Below are 20,204 nucleotides of genomic sequence, written 5' to 3'. Positions count from 1 at the left end.
GTATATATTTATTTGAATTTATGAGCAATGTGCTCGATATTTGAGCGAACCTCGGTAAAATGGAATGGATTAAGTGAATTGTGTAAAAGTGAACTTTAGTAGTAAATCAGTGTTGAACAGCAGCAGTGCATGACTTTGAAAATTTACCAAAAATTGTGTAAGTTGAATTAAATTTCAAAAAAATTATGGAATTAAATATTAATGAGCCTATTTTCATATAAAAGAAATAGGGGGAGCAAAAGAGTTATTTATTATGTGATATTATAATTTTTGTGTGACAGTGCCAGAATAAATTCGAGATCCCCTATTCTGACTTTAGAAATTCACCATAAATTGTAAAAAAATTATTAAGAGTCATACCTTACATGCATGGATTATTTATTGAGTCTATTTTAAGGGAAACAAACGGCATGGTCGTTGAAATTCTTTACAGGGATAAATTTGGTTCGTAGTGCACAGGGGTCAGAGTAGTCATACCCTGAAACAGGGGAAACTTTAATGAATAAACTGTACTAATTGGATAAACCAAAAATTCTGGAAATTTTATGAGAGAAAGATATATGAATCTAGTTTCACGGAAAATTAACGAAACTAAATTTTGAGTTTTGTAGCTTCAGATATTAATGATTTAGTAACTGTAACTCGACAACACAACTTAACCTGAACATGTGTAATTGTACAATTATAGTGTTTTATCTTGAAAAGCGTGGTAGTAATTGCTTATTATTTTCATATGAACTTACTAAGCGTAAAGCTTACCCATCCTCTCCATTTCTTTAGTATCGGCAGGTCGGCTCGGGGTTGGAGATCGTCGGAGGCAAAATCACACTATCAAACTATCATTTTGGGAGAATTAATTCAAATATTAGAAATATCAAGTGAGTGGCATGTATAGGAAGTTGGTTTGTGATATGTATTTTTATTATGATTTTGACCATACGTATCAGTTTGCATTGAGTTATCGTATATGATCATGAGATGTAGTCCTTATCCATTATGGTTTATAAGTTTAATTAATCGTGCCATGTCCTATGTTTTGATGTGATGATATAGTTAGCTTTGTTTGTTATGCATGTGTTCGAAAAGTTTTGAATTAAATGAAATTTTATGGTCCGGTTTTCGTCTATGTGTATTGTTAAGTCTGGTAATGCCTCGTACTCTGTTCCAGCCTTGGATACAGGTAAGGGGTGTTACATTTAGTGGTATCAGAGCTATGGTTTAGTCGATTCTCGGACTAACCTAGCATGTGTAAAAGTCCAGCTATACATGCCACTGATCTGTGATAGTGTGATATCTCCCGACGCGTATGAGCACCGTCTTGTTTAGACAGATGTACTCTCCAACCGAGCTGCACTGACCATGTTCAATGTGATGCGAAGGTGTTTGAATAAAATTACGATTATGATGAGTCTCGATTTAGAAAAGTATGAATAAAAATTTATGATATATATATAAGTGATAACACGTGAGATGAAAGAATGTTGTGATAAATATCCATACTTGCTTGATGCTCATATGATGTAGTGTATTTGACTAACTTAATAAGATGAACGGGATAAATAGAAATTCGTAGAGGTATGAGTAAAAGTTCTTAATATCACGATATGAATGAAAATGTCATTGCCTTGATTGAACGTTGAATGTTGATGAATGTCAATGATATTTTTTTTATGAGATAATTGATTATAATGAAATGAATTTATCTATGTTAAATTGTTTGGACTGAATTATGTGATTGTAATGATATGTATATGATGATGCACGAAATGAAAGTTACGATTGTGATGCAAATATCTATGTTTGTTTAACCCTTATATGATGTCATGAGTATGATTTGTTTGAGTAGATGAATGGATAAGTCAAGCTATCCAGAAAACACAGGATGCATGCATAATTATACTTGACTAAATGAGATAACTGGAAAGTGGGCATTAAACCAATATGAATGTCAGTTACTCAAAATGAATGACATGATTGAGATATGATTGCTATGATGAAAACTGTGTTACATGTATATGTATATGAGAGTTGAGTTAGAGGCCCTACGACCCCTTTCCCCTTACCAAAGTGGTGTTTTATAATGGAATTTCATGAGATTTATACTGAATAAGTTTCCGGTTGAGAAACCAAAGAGTTCAGTGATAGAATAATTATAAATATGATTAGAGATTGAAGAATGAGTTGATAAGTAAAGTCAAAGCTAGAAAAGTATCAGATTGGCATAAGGATTATTGGAGTTATACATTGTTCCAACTAGAGAAGAAATTTATTTTGATAAATCGAATTACTAAGGTACAAGGTCGAGAAAAGTGCAAATCAAAATTTATTCAGAACTAGTCTTTTTTAGTGAAAAGAAATATGAAATTTGTGATGGCGTAAATAGTTGGGGAAATGATATCGAAATGTGTAATATCCGAGTGTGACAAGCGATTCTGGCTAGATGATTTTAGTAGTTTCTTCTAAGATGTTCTATGTGTTTATCCGTTCCCAGAAATATTTCTATGGTTATTGATCTTTTGAAGAAATTTTAGTTATATGGGGATGTTTTCTAATCCTGATGTTAGACGAAAACATTGGTAGCCTGACTGGTTTATAATTTGTATTACTCTATTCCTTTGGGCATTCCATTATATTCTACCTGATAAAAAAATTGGTGAGAGAATATGTATGATACTATGATTCTGTTTCTTCTACTTGATGCTCCATTTGATATGTATATATATGGGAAGGTACATTGTTCTTGTTGCATTTGATTCCAGTGAGATTAAATGATGTTTTATACTGGATTTCTTTTCTTTGAGGAATTATCGGGATCTTCTATATTTTCCTATGAGTTTGGTTTTCAATTTTCCGGCATAGTATCGTATCTTGGGTTTCTTTATTCTGGATTTCTTTATTCTGGGTTTTTTTTATCTTGAATTTCTTTATTCAGTTTTCTTGTTATCTTTATTCCGTAATTTGTCAATTATGACTTATGTTCAGAGTGCATTCTTCAGCTCGTGATAATCATGTCAAGTATGACTATACTTCTGATTTGGTTTGGGTGATGTGGTGATTTCAGTATTGGGATTTTTCTAATTTTTGGGTAAGGTTTGACAACAATAAAGGTATAAGTGATAAAAGTGCGAGTTTCAATCTGTATGGTGGATTACTTCTCTCAAGTAAGTCAATTATAGTTAATGTCTTCAATTGAGATATTTTGGTACTTGAACTAATGCAATTGAGACGGTTTTGATTAACGTAATGAATGAATAGTAAAGGATGGCATGATGAATTGTTTTGTAACTAGAAGAAAGGATTATTTTCGAGGTTATATCAGAATTATTTTCGTAGCGGAAAGATGGAAATGTGATAGTGAGTAGTAAACTAAAAGAGTACAGTGAGGATCGATTTCTGATGTTGAATTTCAGATTGGATCTGATTCATGGTATTATTATTATTATTCTGAGGCTTATACAGAAAGAATTGTATAAAGCTCACAGTGAAAATTTGCCTATTCATTCAGAAAGTAACGACGTGTATTGTAATTTGATTCAGATGTTATTGGATTGTGATTTATTGATGATAAAAATCTGTATGATTATTTCAGAAGAGTGTAGGTCCCTTTGATTGTTGGATTTCTTGGAATTTTAGTCTCCATTAACCAAATTGAGATCTGGTTTTATGTCAAGATGACAAGGGAAACGGAGAAGGGTTGAAATTTTAAGAACAATTAAGAGATGAGTCCGTAAGCTTTCAGAATATATGAGAAATTAAAGAGATATATTGGAGGCACCGCCTGAGTGAAAGTTCTTCATCACTGAATATGAAATTGAGAAATCTAAGTGAAGACCACTTTTCCGGTAAGATTTTCGGGGACAAAAATCCCTAAAGGGGGGAGAGTTGTAATATCCCGAATTAGGGCCTAATCGGAATAGTGGTTTTGTGACCACAAATTCGAGATATAAATAATTATTTTATGATTATTTTGAGGTCTATGATATGATTGCATGATTGTGTGAAAATTTTGTGAAGAAATTCTATGCATAAAGTGCTTAATTTGAAGTTAGGGACTAAATTGAATAAGTTGCAAAACTTACATTCTAGAAGTTTCTAGTGTGTAGTACCCGAAAACTGTGATCACGTGTGTAGTACTAAGTGCAGGCTACTACTTGTACCAGATTATTGGCCGCATGTGTAGTACTAAGTTCAGGCTACTATGCGTACCAGATAGCTTCAGCTACAAGTGTGGAAATGGGAAAATGTGCAGGCAATTGTGTATCTGTTATTATTCCGATGAGTTCAACGGGAAATCGATTAAATGAAAATACATGTGAAAGTGATTATGTGATGAACAAGTGCAAGTATATGTTTATTTGAATTTATGAGCAATATGCTCGATATTTGAGCGAACCTCGGTAAAATGGAATGGATTAAGTGAATTGTGTAAAAGTGAACTTTAGTAGTAAATCAGTATTGAACAGCAGCAGTGCATGACTTTGAAAATTTACCAAAAATTGTGTAAGTTGAATTAAATTTCAAAAAAATTATGGAATTAAATATTAATGAGTCTATTTTCATATAAAAGAAACATGGGGAGCAAAAGAGTTATATATTATGTGATATTATAATTTTTGTGAGACAGTATCAGAATAAATTCGAGATCCCCTGTTCTGACTTTAGAAATTCACCATAAATTGTAAAAAACTTATTAAGAGTCATACCTTATATGCATGGATTCCTTATTGAGTCTATTTTTAAGGGAAACAAACAGCATGGTCGTTGAAATTCAGTACAGGGATAAATTTGGTTCGTAGTGTATGGGGGCAGAGTAGTCGTACCCTGAAACAGGGGAAACTTTAATGAATAAACTGTACTAATTGGATAAACCAAAAATTCTGGAAATTTTATGAGAGAAATATATATGAATCTAGTTTCAAGGAAAATTAACGAAACTAAATTTGGATTTTTGTATCTTTAGATATTAATGATTTAGTAACTGTAACTCGACAACACAGCTTAACCTGAACATGTGTAATTGTACAATTATAGTGTTTTATCTTGAAAAGCGTGGTAGTAATTGCTTATTATTTTCATATGAACTTACTAAGCGTAAAGCTTACCCATCCTCTCCATTTCTTTAGTATTGGCAGGTCGGCTCGGGGTTGGAGATTGTCGGAGGCAAAATCACACTATCAAACTATCATTTTGGGAGAATTAATTCAAATATTAGAAATATCAAGTGAGTGGCATGTATAGGAAGTTGGTTTGTGATATATATTTTTATTATGATTTTGACCATACGTATCAGTCTGCATTGAGTTATCGTATATGATCATGAGATGTAGTCCTTATCCATTATGGATTATAAGTTTAATTAATCATGCCATGTCCTATGTTTTGATGTGATGATCTAGTTAGCTTTGTTTGTTATGCATGTGTTCGAAAAGTTTTGAATTAAATGAAATTTTATGGCCCGGTTTTCGTCTATGTGTATTGTTAAGTCTGGTAATGCCTCGTCCTCTATTCCAGCCTTGGATACGGGTAAGGGGTGTTACAGCTTGGACCTCCTTACACGGGCAGACCATACGATTGTGTCAATTTGGCAGGCTCGAACACGGCCTAAAGTAATCAAACACGGCCTAAAGTAATCGAACACGGGCGTGTGCCACGGGCGTGTCCCTGCCGAGCCCAAGTTGAGTCCAATTCAGAAAAGGCCAATTTTGAGGGCTTTTAGGCATTCCAAAGCCTATAAATACACCCTAGAGGAGGAGGAAAAGGGAGACGGAGAATAGGGGGTAAGGAATTACTCCAAGGAAGCCGATTGATCCGTTTCAAGAGACGGATTAATCATCAAGACTGAAGATCTCTCCTCAATTTCCCTTTAGGACTTTTGGGTTTTCTTTATGTTTTGTATTCTTTATTCTTCTGAGATGTTTTCTTATTTAGTTATGAACTAAAACCCCTAAGTACCTAAGGGGAATGAAACCTAAGATGAATCTTGTTATTATTTTCTGAATCGTATGATAGATATTTAACTTGTTTTTAATTATGTGTTCTTAATTCTTGTTTTAATATCCCAGGATACTGATTCAAGACAAGCTCTTATTCAGAGGAGGAATAGACCCTGTCTAAGAGTACATTTGTCATAATTAAGCGGAGTTGATTGCACGCCTAGACATAGGGTGACAAGATTTTGCCGGATTAGGGTGAAACCTAATAAGGGGATCCATAGATCGAGTTAATGCAACCCTAGAGTGTTAATTAGAGAAAAGTATCGGTTATTCAATCTAGGGATTAGACGTTATTAGTCTTGAATAGGGATAATAACATAACTTAGGGATCTCTACGGAACAAGTTGAATGAATAAATTGTCCGATTCAGAGCCAGAATAACAAGTAAAGTCTAGGTGGATTTTCCCTTAGGTATTGTCTTAAGTCAATCGATTTTTCCCAAAAGCAATTCCCTAATTCTTTTCTGTATGCGTTCTTAGTTTAGATAATTAGTCAATTAAAACAAAACCTTTTTATTCTTAGGCTAGATAATAAAAAGACAGTCATTACTAGTACTTTTAGTTTCTTTGGGTTCGACAATCCAGTCTTGCTAAAACTATACTACTGTTCGATAGGTACACTTGCCTACATCGCGATAATAGTTAGTTCAAGAACGAGTAATTATAAATATTGAAAACCTTTCACGAAACCATACGATCAAGTTTTTGGCGCCGCTGTCGGGGAACTGAAATATTAGGAACGCTCAATTTTTATTACTTTAGCCATTTATTTTTCTTGCAATTTAATTTTATATTATTATTACTTACTTATTTATTTTTCCGTCTCTTGGTAGGTTTTTATAGTTTATAACTAGAAGAAACCCGTTAGGGCCACTATTTTTTGACGAAGAAATAGATTGCACAGTTTGTAGAAACCAAAGAGAAATAAGGCAAAGCTTAAGATACACAGAGAATGAGCGAGAAGACGATACTCAACCCCCAACCGAAGAGATGGCTAAAAACCAAGGCAATCAACTACCTCCTACAATTATGGTTAATCAAAATCTTGCTCCACGCACTATGTATGATTATTTAAACCTTCATTAACAGGAACTGAATCTAGCATAGTTAGACCTGTTTTTAGCTGCAAATACTTTTGAATTAAAACCTAACACTATTCAATGATACAGTAATTTGTTCAGTTCGATGGTTTGCAGGATGAAGATCCCAATGCTCATTTAGCAAACTTTTTGGAATTTTACGATACATTTAAAATCAATGGCATTTTTGATGATGCCATTCATCTTCGGTTATTCCTTTTTTCATTAAGGAACAAAGCTAAACAGTGGTTGAACTTGTTACCACGAGGGTCAATTACTACTTGGGAATAAATGACCGAAAAATTCTTACTAAAATATTTTCCGCCGGCTAAAACGGCTAAATTACATAATGACATCTCTTCTTTTGTGCAGATGGATTAAGAAACCTTCTACGATGCATGGGAGAGATACAAGGACTTACTGAGAAGGTGCCCTCACCATGGGTTACCGCTTTGGCTCCAAGTTCAAACATTCCACAATGGTCTGAATCCTTCGACTCGGCAAATCGTTGACGCAGCTGCTGGCGGAACCATCAATAATAAAACACCTGAAGATGCCTATGAGTTTATTGAGGAGATGTCACTGAATAACTATCAGTGGCAAGTCATGAGGACAAAGCCAACAAAAATAGCCGAGGAACACGAGAGTGTACTAAATGTCAGACGCGCCCAAATTTGAAATTCGCGAATCACACGGGCTGAAATTGGGGAACACGAGCATGTGACCTAGCCGTGTAGCCCAAAATCTATAAATACCCTGCACTATTCACTTTCTTCCCCATCCAAAAACCCTAAACTTAGCCGCTGCAACTCTACACGGCCTCCCTGCCATGCCCGTGCACCGTCTCAAACTTCATTTTTAATGCTCAATCCCTCTCCCTTAACGTTTGTTTACTCCTTTCACTTCTATTTTACTTATTACTAATACTTATTGTTAGCATAATCTTCATTGCTTTCAAACTATTTGTCATTTTTCTCATTATTTTATCATTTAGTTTGCATTCTTAGGTTAGTTATTATGCATTGCGTGTTAAATCATGTTATTAGGGAAACCTCATACCCATGACTTTACCATGCTCATTCTCATGATATTTCCATGCCAATGTCTATCATTCAATTTGCATCTTTCAATTATGTTGTTGGAAAAGCCTCACTCTTTTGTCCTACACATGCCATTACTATGCTTATTTTCATACAATGATAAGGTCACGAAATTATTAGATTAGTTATGTTTGGTTGTGGTTGAAATTCTGCTTTTTATTTGAAAATTGTATTCCTTTTACTTTGACCACTCATCAATATGACTTGATGATTCTAAACGCAGGTACCATGTCATCTTCATGTGGTAAAAAGGCCGTCGTACCTGCCTCGAAGAAGAGGAAGGGAGCGTCATCTTCCGCGGGTCCAACTACGGAAATTCGTCACCCCCTCCTACAGTTCCCTTAAGGGCCCCAAGAAGAGCTTTTCCAAATACTTCGGGCCTGACCCTTAATTGCGGGCTGCTGTATCGACTGGGCTACCGTAGAACAAGTTCAGATAGTTGATGCGATTCGGGCCCTCCTAACCACTGACCCTTGGGAGCTATTCTTTGGGATTATCGAGCTGATATACCTTGATCTCACGATGGAACTATGCTCAACGTTCCATCTTCAGACTGTAATGACGTACTACGATGATCCCAGTACGGTCCAATTTCGCCTAGGTGGATTAATCCGCCAGGTAAGTGTCCCAGAGTTCGGTGCTGCACTACGCCTATATACGGAAGAGTTCAAGAAGAGAATAAACTACATGCTCTCAATCGCCACATACATTTCTCTCCCTCGAAGTGTTGGAACACTTTGGCCCCTAGCGCGGCCTCCTACAATCCTAGTCGCTCCAAGGCATTAGTTCTCCCACCATCCCTGAGGTGCTTACATGCTATTTTAGCTCACACGATTACAGAGAGGTGAGAGAGCACTGGCGTGGTTAACACCCCCGACGTCTACTTCTTATGGTGTATGTCCAAGGGTACGTCATCGACCTTGCCTATTTCACCGCCCTTGCGATTCAGCACCAGACGGAGCGGCATCGGAAGGGGGTCATCTCCATTGGCCCCTACGTGACTCAACTGACGCAACACTTCGGGCTCCTCAACACCGCGGCCCAAGAATCATCCCTCACTCTCATTAGCCAGATGTCTCCACAAGGCATCTTGATCATGCTTAGCATGAGGATGATCGAGAAGCGCCGAGGAACCTACCCTCCCCAGTTTCGTCTCGCCCAATCTACCGAGGAGGAGGCCTACTAGGACATTCTTGATGATGTCCCCCCACAGCACGAGGACCCACCGACTCAGCCACCACCACCCTCTCGTCCAGTTCATGCGGCGGCTTCTTATGCTGACATCTCTGAGCGCCTCACCCGATTCGAGCAGTAGTGTTTTCAACGATTTGACAACATTGATGCTACTCTACAACAGATCTGTCAGCACCTTCACATCTCATTGCCAGTCCCACCTCGCGAACCATCCAACGATGAAGATGTTTAAAAATATTTATTTATTATTTTATGTTTTTAATTTTTATTGAAACTAATTTTTATTTTTATTAGATTTTAGAAATTTTATTTTTAATTATTAATTTTGGTTATTTCTTTTTGAGTAATTATTCTCCCTAATATCCCCTAAAAAGTTCCTAATTTTATCATAGTTTTATAGAGCTCTTAAGCTCATCGTCACATAGGAACTAAAACTCCACCGAGAAAGGTTCTCCACGACTGCCATGTCTTGATCAACCACGACCATAGTTACCACTAGATATAATATTCTTTTGGCGCAGGACTTATGGACTAATGAACCTCTACGACCACCGGAGTATCCTTCTCGACTCTTGAACCGTTTACTCTCCCAAACTCTAGTTCGAGGAATTTATCATGCAGGAAGTTTCACTTCTCTCCCTATCTTATTTTTATACTTTAATATCTATCGTTGTACATTGAGGGCAATGTACGTCTTAAGTGTGGGGGGAATATTTATTTCATTATAAGAAAAATCGTTGAATGATTGCCTTATTCTCTTGAAAAGCTTTCATATCATATTTAGGATAAATTTTAATTAATTTATGATTTTGATTGATATATCTTGAATTAAAACATAGGGATTTATGCATTGATTATTTAAACTTTAAGACATTAGAGAATCAAGCATGATAAGTTGATTTTTAAGAATTTAAAATTATAGGTTGTTTCCCTAAGTCTAGGTATTACTTTGAATTGGAATTCACGAGTCTAAACATCAAAAAGCCATAATTTTTGTGAGATTTTGGAGCCTTTTGAGCATCTATTAATCCTTTCATGGTTAGTTTTATTATTGCTTTGAGTGCGTTAGTATTGAACTGTTATTCTAGAACTTGCTTGATTATGCATGTCGAGACCACACCATTTGATTTGATATGTCAAAATGATTAAGGCACTTAGGATTAACCCACTCATGCCATGAAAAGCATACCTCCACGATTATCTCTTAGTAAACCCCCTTGAGCCTAACAAGCCATTCCTTGTATTAACCTCAATATTAACCCTTAACCCATTATTGTCAAAATCCCCTAAATTAATTTGATTCTTATTTTTGTCGAGATTTGAGTTGAAGAAATTGCTTAGCTATGTCTTGTTTGATTATTAACTTCTTCTTAAAAAAAAAAACTATGTATACATATCTGTAATTTCATATTCTGAGAAGAAGCTCTGTTGTATGCAAGTGAAGATTAACTCTTTTTCTAGTTAGGTAATTTTTCAATTCAATCTCAATTCTAACCCTTTTCTTTCAGCTTGTGACCAGACCCCCTAACCAAGCCTCATTACAACCCTCTAAAAACCTTTTGATTGATGTATCATCTTAAACTATAGTGGTGGATATTTGATTTTCATGCAAGCCTATGGTAATGACTTTTCATTATTGACTATTGAGTGCTTCATTTATTATCCTTAAACAGCTCGAGTAATTTGAGTGAATCTTTAGTGAGGATGTAAAACTCTGTGATATTCTGAATCAAAGGTAATTACTTAGATGAGGGGAGACACCTATGTTTGCATGAATAAAATGCTCAACTTGGAATGTTTGGAACTTGTATGTTCTTTTAGTTGAATTCTTAATGTATGATTACTTATAGATTAATGTGAGATATTATCGATAGAAATTATAAGTTGTGAAGAATTTATTTTGATTATGAGTTGAGAATTTTGCTTGAGGACAAGCAAATGCTTAAGTGTGGGGGTATTTGATAAACCGTAAATTATACATATTTTTACCCCATTTTTAATGCATTTTATGAATGATTTATCATTAGAATTGGTGAATTCAATGCTCCTAATGCTTTAATTTCATGTTTTATACTTAGGAGAGCATAGGAGAGTGAAAAAAATGAGAAACGGGCCAAAAACGGAGAAAATGGGCCAAAGTACGAATTCAACACGGCCTGGACCTCCTCACATGGGCAGACCACACGGCCGTGTCAATTAGGTAGGCTCGAACATAGCCTGAAGTAATAGAAAACGGACGTGTGCCATGGGCGTGTCCCTGCCGAGCCCAAGTTGAGTCCAATTCAGAAAAGGCCAATTTTGAGGGCTTTTAGGCATTCCAAAGCCTATAAATACACCCTAGAGGAGGAGGAAAAGGGAGACGGAGAATAGGGGGTAAGGAATTACTCCAAGGAAGTCGATTGATCCATCCCAGGAGCCGGATTCATCATCAAGACTGAAGATCTCTCCTCAATTTCCCTTTAGGAGTTTTGGGTTTTCTTTATGTTTTGTATTCTTTATTCTTCTGAGATGTTTTCTTATTTAGTTATGAACTAAAACCCCTAAATACCTAAGGGGAATGAAACCTAAGACGAATCTTGTTATTATTTTCTGAATCGTATGATAAATATTTGACTTGTTCTTAATTATGTGTTCTTAATTCTTGTTTTAATATTCCAGGATATTGATTCAAGTTAATGTGCTTATTTAGAGGAGAAAAAGTCTCTGTCTAAGAGTAAATTTGTCGTAATTTAGCGGAGTTGATTGCACACCTAGTGATAGGGTGACAAGATTTTGCTGGATTAGAGTGAAACCTAATAAGGGAGTTCATAGATCGAGTTAATGCAACCCTAGAGTGTTAATTAGAGAAAAGTCTCGATTATTCAATCTAAGGATTAGACGTTATTAGTCTTGAATAGGGATAATAACATAACTTATGGATCTCTACGGAACAAGTTGAATGAATAAATCGTCCGATTCGGAGCCAGAATAACAAGTAAAGTCTAGGTTGATTTTTCCTTAGGTATTGTCTTAAGTCAATCGATTTTTCCCAAAAGCAATTCCCCAATTCTTTTCTCTGTGCGTTCTTAGTTTAGATAATTAGTCAATTAAAATAAAACCTCTTTATTCTTAGGCTAGATAATAAAAAGACAGTCATTACTAGTATTTTTAGTTCCTTTGGGTTCGACAATCCGGTCTTGCTAAAACTATACTAATGTTCGATAGGTACACTTGCCTACATCACGATAATAGTTAGTTCAAGAACGAGTAATTATAAATATTTAAAACCTATCATGAAACCACGCCATCAAGGTTGTTGAGCAACCGGGTTCGTTCGTACAAACTCTGTGAACCATTCATTCATCATCTGGAAGAAGGCTTCTTTAGCCTCTCCTCCCTGGCCCTCAGATAAGGGCCCTTTACTACTCGAAGCTACTCCTTGAATGGAGGCTTGAGCGTTACTCTCTACTTCATCGAAATCAACTCATTTGGATGTCATTGCTATATAAAACATGTTTTAAAACAGTCAGGAGATATCACACTATCACGGGTTATATAATGGCATGTATAGCTAGACTTGTGTATGCTACGTTAATCTAAGAATCGACTAAATCGTAGCTCTTATACCAATAAATGTAACACCCCTAACCCGTATCCATTAAACGAACAAGGTTACAGAGCATTACTGGAGTTTACAGAATAAATAGACAGAAATTTCAAACATTTCACATCATATATATTCATATCATAATCTAATCGAAATCAAACATATTGTTCCTTATATGAGCCCTCGAGGCCCAAAATATGCTTAGAAACAAGTCGGGACTAAACTGAATGCTTAAAGAATTTTTTGAAAAACACTAAAATTTTTCAAGCTGCAGGGGTCACACGGTTGTGTGATTCACACGGCCAAGAGACACATCCATGTCTTAGGCAGTGTGGGCATTCGAAATAGGGACACCCGACCGTGTCTCAGCTCGTGTCCGTGCCCTTGTAACTCTCTGACTTGGGCCACACGGCCAAACCACATGCCTATGTGCTAGGTTGTGTGAGCATACTAACTTATGCAATTTAAAAGATACAGGGGATACACGACCGTGTCTCTGCCTGTGTGGACAAAAATAGGCCAATTTCCAGGCCACATTTCTCACCCAATTTGACATCAACCTAACCCAACATTTTTGCAAATCAACAAGCCATAACAAGGCATTCAAAACAACCCAAAATCAAGTCTTAAACATGAAATATCATCACATAGAACCAATATGCCCTTAGGCACCTCAAATGAAAACTTAAAGGCATATCAACCAAGTATCTCAACTTACCTAAATGACAAAATTCATATATACATATTCAAGCCACATTTTACTTTCTTTCATTCTACTATATCAATCACACCTCAAACATGATAAGGTAACTTATATACACATCAAAATATACCAAAAACAAGCCATATACATGGTGAACCTCAACAAAACATTTATATGCCATCATTGGCCAAAATAACCTATACATGCCATTATATCCGAGATTAATTTATTGAAAATACCAAAAAGACTGATGGATAGTGTGAAATAAATCTGACCAGTTTCCAACCTAACCGAGCTGCCGAATTACTATAAAACATAGAAAAATAACACAGTAAACATTTAAGCTTAGTAAGTTCGTATAACACGGAATCTAACTTACCATATATCCATACAGTAGGTAAGTAAACATAGCATATCTCAACCAATTTGGCCAAAAGCCTAAACATATGATCACCAACATATTAGCCATGAAAATCACATATATGATGCAACACATATGGTTGAATTCATCAAATAATCACATTTCATGTGTTTTATATAATTACCAATAATAGTTCATATCAAACTCATATAATCTTGTAACTGAACTATGGCCGTTGAACCATTTAGAATATCGTTGGATACACAGGTAGTACACATGAGGTGTACTGAATTGTAATTCGTCAATTCATATTCATGTATGCTCATACGAGTTGTAAACAATAAGCTCTTCTGAGTTGAATAACGGGAAGCTCATGCAAGCTGAAGAATGGGAAGCTCATGCGAGCCGAAGAACAGGAAGCTCATAAGAGCTGAAATCGGTGACCTTAATGACATGTCATTTGTATCCTACGGATTCTTAAGGTTCAAACGGGGCTCACTAATTTTTGAATATAAAACTAGTATTTATTCATGGCAATTGTACAATTCACAAACAAAAATTCAATTTAACACATATAAATGTACAATTTAAGTAGATACGAAGGTGACTAATCCGATATTTTTCCTTTATCTCGATCTAACTCCGTACTAGGTTTAACCAGATCTATACGAATGAATTTCACTCAATTCAATATAATTCATAGTCAATTTAGACCAACACATTTTTTGAAAAAATTGCTATTTTGCCCTATACTTTTAATTCATTACAGTTTAGTCCCTAGACTTGGAAAATGAAATTCACACAATTTAATCCTTACTCAAGCCTAATCGATTTTTATACCTATTAATAGCAGCCCATATATTTCATAAAATTTTTAAATTTTACCATAAATTTATCATCTTTTCAATTTAATCCCTAATTGATAATTCCATCAAAAATCTCTTTATAAAATTTGTTTACCTAACAACAACCTTTCATTTTCTACAATAAAACCTCAAAATTCAAGCATACTCATCAATTGCAAAACCCTAATACTTTAACGGCTTTTCAAATTAATCCCCGAACCAACTAGATTAAGCTACTACGATATTGGAAACATAGAAATATTTAAAAACGGGACAAAAATATATACTTGAGCAAAATAAGCTTGCTAATATTTCAAGAAAAATAACCAAAATAACCTTTATTTTTTTTATTTTGGTGGTAGATGATGATAATAGATGATATTTTTTATTTTATTAATTTATTACAATTTTAATCACAAATTTCCAAATTTAACCTTAATATTTCATTAAATTTCCAATGATGACTATTCATACTTATCTACTAACCACTTTAATGGTCTATTTACTATATCAGACCTCCTATTTAAAATTCTATATCTATTTAATACTTATAGCTATTAGAACTCAACTTTTGCACTAAATGCAATTTAGTCATTTTTATCAATTTAGGCATGTAAACGGTAAAATTTCTTAACGAAATTTTTATACAGTATTTCTATCATACTATAAACCATATAATAATAATAATAATTTTTTTCTAACTTCGAATTTGTGGTTCAGAAACCACTGTTTTGATTTCACTAAAAACGGGCTGTTATATTGCCACAGATTTGACATTGCAGTCGAGACGTACCACTTGCACGAGCTCGACCGCGACCGTGACCACAAGCAAACCAAGAAACTTGATTGGAACAAAAAGACTGTGATGGAGGTTGACTGTTATAGGCAAGAAGCGATGGAGTGTCTTTCTTAATTACAACAAGATTTACAAAAACATGAACTTGAGAGAAAGGAGCTTGGTGTTGAGCCTCGGCATCCAATAAGGCTATTGTAATCCCTTGTAAATCAAAAGGCACTTGACTGGTGGTTATAATAGACACAACATGATTAAACTTAGGTGAAAGGCCGTTAATAATCGTGCAACACCCCTACCCTATATTCGTCATCGGAACAGGGTTTTGGAGGATTACCGAAACTTTCAAAAGATTTTACAAATAATTTTTGTAAATTACTATTCATTATTCAAGATTATTTGAAACATCCCTTAATTGGACCCTCAAGGCCCAATACGAGCATTAGAGTTGAGTCGGGACTTAATCGGGAACTCTAAGAATTTTTTGCAACATTTTAAAAATTTTCCACGGTGCAGGTCTCACATGCCCATATGGTCCAAGGGACACGCCCGTGTGACACTAGGACACACCCGTGCTGCAGGCAATGTTCGACCCCATGTAACTTTCTAACTTGTGCACACGGCCATGCCATACTCCCGTTTGCTAGGCAGTGTGGTCAATTAATTCATTTCGAATTTAGGTGCAGGTTTCACACGGCCAAGACACACGCTCGTGTTCTAGGCCGTGTAGCACACACGGTTGAGACACATGCCTGTGTCTTTGCCCGTTTGTTCAGTTCTGAGCATTCTGTATCTCAAAATTTAGGTGCAGGGACACACGACCTAACTACACGCCTATGTACTCAGCCATGTGTCACACACTGTCTAGACACAAGCCCGTGTGTCTACCCATGTGGACAAAATAAAGCCATTTCTAGCTTCATTTCTCACCCAAAATTTCACCCAAGACCTGCACTTGAAACACACATCCAATACCAACCATTCCAAGCATTCAAATTAAACAATTCCATCATTCATCATGGTATACCAATACATGCATATGTGTTTATAAACTTACCTTGGATTAACTTAGGTATTAACATCATTTGATCACATATACTTAACATATCACATATTATTATATCATAATTACCTACTTAATCATACCATAATAACCATTACTAGCCATTCCAATGGCTATATTACAAGCATCATTAACATGCCACTAATGGCCAAGTTGTCCTATATATGCCATTATACCAAAATGATTTTACTATGTATACCCAAAATAAGCCAGTTGATAGTGTGACGATGCTCCAATGATCTTTCAACCTTCGCGAGCTTTCGAGCACCATAAAACAGGGAAAATAAAATGAAGTAAGCATTACATGCTTAGTAAGTTCGTATAATGGAAGCTAAACTTATCAATCCCGTTTATTAAATCTAAGTATACAATATCATGTTTGGCATCCATTAGCAATATTGCCTAAACACATGCATTCAATCAAACATGTTAGTCACCAAAATCTTCATAACAATCAAGTAAACATTGATAAGTTCATCATGCAATATTCTTTCAAGTCATTATCATTTCATCTCAGAATTCTCATACCATGTCAAGAGTTGTGTCCGTTGAATCATTGAAATTCCGATGGATGCTCAAGTAGTACACTCGAGGTGTACGGTTCCATAATTCGTCAATTCTTATTCGAGGGTACCCATTAAGGCACTTAACCAAGGAACACACTCTTGAGCCACATATCGTATAATAGGATTACCAGTCCAGGCTAAATCCTTTATATAACGCATGCTCAAAAGAGCTCAATTAGGATTACCAGTCTAGGCTAAACCTTAATCGTAACATATACTCGAGATATATTATATCAGGATTACCCATCTGGGCTAAATCCTTTTTATAACAAGGTCATAGGATTACTCGTCCGAGCTAAACCCTGTTCGCAACAAATGCATGACCTTATTCAATTCGGGAAAGTGCATATAATTATCGGAATCCAATATTCAATCGAGAATTAAACCTTTTTCACCATTTCAAGCATGTATTAAATTTTTCATTATAGCATTCAAATAATGTACATCAATATAAGTCACATTCCATACAAACACAACATTCAATTAAACATATTCCAAAGCTCGATTAAGTTACACAAACTTACCTTATCACTTGTTTGCGTATAAAATCTACTAATCCGAAACCTTTTCTTTCCTCGGTCTAGCCTCGAATTTCTGTTTTCCAGATCTATATAAATAGATTTAATAATAAATTTCACATATTTCATACTTATTTGGACTCAATTTACATTCTAGTCCAAATTACCATTTTGGCCTTAACTTTTCCATAAATTCCAATTTCATCCCAGGCTTGGAAAATGAAACTTGTGCAATTTACCCCCTATTCTAAGCCTAACCAAAATCCCATTACAAATTTTATAGCACATGTATTCATAAAAATTTAGAAATTTTCATCAAATTTCACAACTTTACATTTTAGTCCCTAAATCATGTTTTCATAAAAAATCACTTTGTAATAGTTGTTTATCTATCAACAACCCTTCATTTTCTACCATAAATTTCTAATTTTCAGCATATTCATCCATGATCCAAATTTCATACCTTGATAAATTTTCAAAGTAATCCCCTAAATAGATAGGTTAAGTTATCCCGGTTTAAATAATATCACAATTACTGGAAATGTGATAAGGAAACTTACCCAATTAAGCCTTGAAAGTTTCTTCTCTCTCTTAGGGTTTCCATAAAATTTTAGGGTTGAGGATGACAAAATAAGATGATATTTTCTTTTTATCATCTTTTAGTCAATTAATTATTTCAATTTCCAATTTAGTCTCTACTCTTTTCTAATTTTTCCATGGATGAGTCACCAAAAATCTACATACTTTTCTTTAATGGTTTAATTATCATATAAGCACCTCTAGATTTGAATTCCATAGCTATTTAATCCTTATAGCTACTAGAATTCAACTTTTGTATTTTATTCGATTTAGTTCTTCTCGTAATTAAATACTTAATTGATAAAATTTTCATATCAAAATTTTCAAACGACATGTCTATCATAATCCGGACCATATAATAAAATAAAAATAAATTTTATTTTTGGGTTGGATTTGTGGTCTCGAAACCACTATTCCGATTTCACTAAAAAATGGGCTATTACAAATCGTGTACTTAGCTAGCCTATAAAAAGGATTCTTCATTGCTCATTAGGGACACAATTGTTTTCATTAATAAAGTTTTCAATTCTAGGGGTTAGTTTATTTGTGCAAGATTTCTTTCTTGTGATTTTTTAGAAGTAGTTTTCTTCTTGATTTTCTTTAAAAAGTCGTGGAAATTCATTATTCATCCTGTAATTTTCCAAAGATTATTTCTTGGAGGTTTTGTTAGAGTTGTTAATTGAGTTTTTTGGGATTTGTAACAACCTAGTTTTAGCTAAATCGGAACAGTGGTTTCGGAACCACAAATCCGAGGTCAGAAAATTATTTTTCATATTATTATTTTTGGTGTTTACAACATGTGATTATATATGTGTGAAAATTTTGTGAGCTAATTTTATCGTTTAATAGCTCAATTTGATAAAAAGGACTAAATCGCGTAAAATGCAAAAGTTGCATTCCACTTGTTAAAAGTGTTTAATTGACATGGCTTATTAAATGAAAGGTCCTTATGTTGTAATTAGACCATGGTTAGTGGATGTTGACATAAATGGCCTTGAATTATATGAATTATATGTTTTAAACAAGGGTTAAAATGGTAATAATAGAATTAATGTATAATTAAAATAAAACAAACATGACATGAGTCCATTATCATCATCTTTGCACCGAATTTGATTAAGAAATTAAAGCTTGAATGTGTTTCAGGTTTTGGAAACTTGAAGCTTTGATTAAGGTACGGTTTTAGCTTGGTTTTTAATGATTTTTATGTTTTTGTGATCGTTGCTTTGAGTGCTAGCTATCTCGTACCTTAATTTTTGAGTTTGTTACTGACTTTGAAAAATTCCATTGATGAATCCATGAGTTTTATGATGTTTGATGATGAATTATGCAAGCTTGGTGTTTGATATACATGTTTTGTAAAGTGATTTTTGACAAAAATGTCAATTAGGGATTAAATTGAGAAGTGTAAATTGAGGGGTTAAATTGTGAAAAAATGAAAAATATGGGCTTCTAGGGACCTATAGAGAATTCAGCTAAGCATGGGTCATATTGAATTTTGTGAATTTTGTGTATTTATGAAATAGGGATTAAATTGAATAAATGTGTAACTTTAGGGGCCAAAGTGAAAAAATGCCCAAATATATGTTTGTGGACTAAATTGAATGTGTTGAGGAATAAAAGAGTTACTTTTGAATGTATATAGATCAAGAATGAAAGAAATCAAATTTAGATCGAGGGAAATCCAGAGTTATCGAATAGTCGATCTAGTTCCTCTATTTCGACTACGAGGTAAGTTCATATACAAATAAATGTCTTTAAATAGAATTATATATGTTTAATTATCATTGAATTTTTATTAATGTGGAATCAGCAAATACGAGCA

The 20,204-nt window shown here is 34.6% G+C and overlaps 1 non-coding gene across 1 annotated transcript; it reads right to left on the bottom strand.

Moving 5' to 3' along the window:
- Positions 1-7,411: 7,411 nt before the first annotated feature.
- Positions 7,412-7,517, bottom strand: LOC128294497 (small nucleolar RNA R71). Its single transcript, XR_008284806.1, has one exon. It is a non-coding gene; the product is annotated as a small nucleolar RNA R71 (small nucleolar RNA).
- Between the last annotated feature and the right edge of the window lie 12,687 nt (positions 7,518-20,204).

The sequence above is a fragment of the Gossypium arboreum genome, chromosome 6 (genome assembly GCF_025698485.1).
Source record: "Gossypium arboreum isolate Shixiya-1 chromosome 6, ASM2569848v2, whole genome shotgun sequence".
Classification (NCBI taxonomy): Eukaryota; Viridiplantae; Streptophyta; class Magnoliopsida; order Malvales; family Malvaceae; genus Gossypium; species Gossypium arboreum.
Note: the sequence above shows the minus strand (reverse complement) of the source record. Positions and strands in the feature narration are given on the sequence as shown.